At 44.2% G+C, this 2,650-nt stretch overlaps 1 non-coding gene across 1 annotated transcript; it reads left to right on the top strand.

Moving 5' to 3' along the window:
- The first annotated feature begins 705 nt into the window (after positions 1-705).
- On the top strand, positions 706-779 carry Trnar-ucu. The gene has a single exon. It is a non-coding gene; the product is annotated as a tRNA-Arg (tRNA).
- Positions 780-2,650: the final 1,871 nt, after the last annotated feature.

Raw genomic sequence — 2,650 nt, 5'->3', positions numbered from 1 at the left:
CGTAAGACACCGGCGAGCCTCAGAAGTACGCTCCTCTGGATTCGTCGCAGTATTGTTTTGTGCCTACCTAGACTAAGGCGATGAACCCAAACGCTAGCAGCGAAGCCCGCAATGACGTGCAGGATAGCTTCGTAATATGGCTTTCAAATGGCTCTGAGCAATATGGGACTTAACTTCTCAGGTCATCAGTCCCCTAGAGCTCAGAACTACTTAAACCTAACGAACCTAAGGACATCACACACATCCATGCCCGAGGCAGGATTCGAACCTGCGGCCGTAGCGGTCGCGCGGTTCCAGACTGAAGCACCTTTAACCGCTTGGCCACACCGGCCGGCTTCGTAATATGACCGCACCGCATGTAACGGCAATTTATAGTCAGTAGTGCTAGCAATCACAATCTTATGCCGCTTATCATTTATTCTAGAGAAGCTGCACGGTCATCGATGGTATCTCTCCATTCGAGAAAATTTGCTATCTTCACATATAGTTAAATGGCTACCCGGCCATTGGTCTTGGTCTGTGCAAGCGGGCACAGGTTGCCTGAACCCTAGCGGGAACAGTCAACTTAAGTGGGCACGAGTAACGAGTGGACGGGCAAAGTTTCTATTAGAAACATTACGTATGCAGATTGTGGACAGTTGGGAATGTGGGTCTCATGCGAAGCGTGCACGGGAAAAGTCCCTTCAGTCGCACTATTCATTTGTGTCCTCGGTGGCTCAGATGGATAGAGCGTCTGCCATCTAAGCAGGAGATCCCGGGTTCGAGTCCCGGTCGGGGCACATATTTTCAAGTGCCCCCATCACGGTATGTGAACAACATCTGTCGGCAGCTGAGGGTTTCAGTTAACTATCTTGTATTCTAGAGAAGCTGCACGGTCATATCTGTTCTTTCGAGAACAGTTACTATCGTCATATATAGTTGAATGGCTACCCAGTAACTGTTCTCGAAAGAACGGATACCATTGATGACCGTGCAGCTTCTCTAGAATAAATGATTATTAATTGAAACTCTCAGCTGACGAGAGGTGTTGCTGACATACCTTGAGGGGGACAGCTGAAAATGTGTGCCCCGACTGGGACTCGAACCCGAGATCTCTTGCTTACATTGCAAACGCTCTATCCGTCTGAGCCACCGAGGACACAGATGAGTAGCGCGACTGCATCTACTTATCCCTTGCATGCTTCCCATGAGACCCACATTCCCAACTGTCCACATTCTACATACGTAATATTCCTAATAGATACTTTGCCTATCCACTCGTTACTCGCGCCCACTTAAGTTGACGATTCCCGTAAGAGTTCGAGCACCCTGTGCGCACTCGCACGGACGAAGGTCAATGGCCTGGTAGCCATTTAACTATATATGAAGGGCTTATATCAATAGTGGTACAAGTCCGTTTTTGTTCATTGTAAGATACAGAGTCCTAAGGTTAAAAGGGCGTTGAAAAATCTGCAGTTGAGATACCAGAAATACTCAAGTGTACATACTTGAATATTTCTGGTATCTTAACTACAGATTTTTCCGCGCTCATTTAACTTTAGAACACTGTATCTCAGAATGAACAAGCTATTCTGTTTGCATACCACATACTCTTTGCCTTCCTAATAACATTTTTAAGCAACTTACAATACTGTTCGTAATGGGCAAGTGTAGCTTGATTCTGACTACACGTAACACTTGATATAATTCCCACTTTGTTCTACATGATATCCTTATCACACTTGTCAGCCACCCGGGGTGCCCATTGCTGCTAGTACCCCTTTTAGAATATTCTAATGGAAAGCAACTCTCAAAAAGCATGAGAAATTTGTTAAGGAAAGCACTGTATTTATCATCTATGTTATCTACGCTAAAATCATCCTGCCACTCTTGTTCCTTGACAAGGTTTAAAAAACTCTCTATTGCTGAATGAGATTTTCACTCTGCAGCGGTGTGTGCGCTGATATGAAACTTCCTGGTAGATTAAAACTTCGATAGCTCAGTTGGTAGAGCACTTGCCCGCGAAAGGCAAAGGTCCCGAGTTCGAGTCTCGGTCGGGCACACAGTTTTAAACTGCCAGGAAGTTTCTCTCTATTGCTGTTTGTAATTAAATATGACATTGGTTTGAGTACAAAAGCGTTTGAGTGTTAAAATTTGTGCATCATGGTCTGAAAGGCGATTCACGCTTTTACTAACAGAATGCCCATCTAGTAATGAAGAATTAATAAAAATACAGTCTATGTCTGTTCTGCTGTTCCTCAGCACCCTACTTGGAAAAAAACAGTTTGCATCAGATCTTATGAATTTTGGAGACCTACCAACATCCTTTTTCTTGCACCATCATATTCAAAATTTATATTGTAGTCACCAAGTGTAACTAGTTTCTGGTACTTCCTACCCCCCCCCCCCCCTAGCTTGAGAAGAAATGGTCTGAAGTTGGAATTAGGGAACCTATAAATAACAACAATTAGAAGTTTAGTTTCACTAAATTTAACTACCGCTGCACAACATTCAAATAACTGTTCAGTGCAGTGTCCTGATACGTCCATTGACTCAAAAGGAATACTGCTTTTTACGTACACAGCCACTACTTCACCCCACAAGGAACTCCTTCAGACACAGCCAGCTAATCTGCAGCCTGGTAAAGGAAGCCTCTGTATTGTCAAATTAT

This window comes from Schistocerca piceifrons, chromosome 4 (assembly GCF_021461385.2).
Source record: "Schistocerca piceifrons isolate TAMUIC-IGC-003096 chromosome 4, iqSchPice1.1, whole genome shotgun sequence".
NCBI classification, from domain to species: Eukaryota; Metazoa; Arthropoda; class Insecta; order Orthoptera; family Acrididae; genus Schistocerca; species Schistocerca piceifrons.
This window is presented reverse-complemented; position numbering and strand designations above follow the sequence as displayed.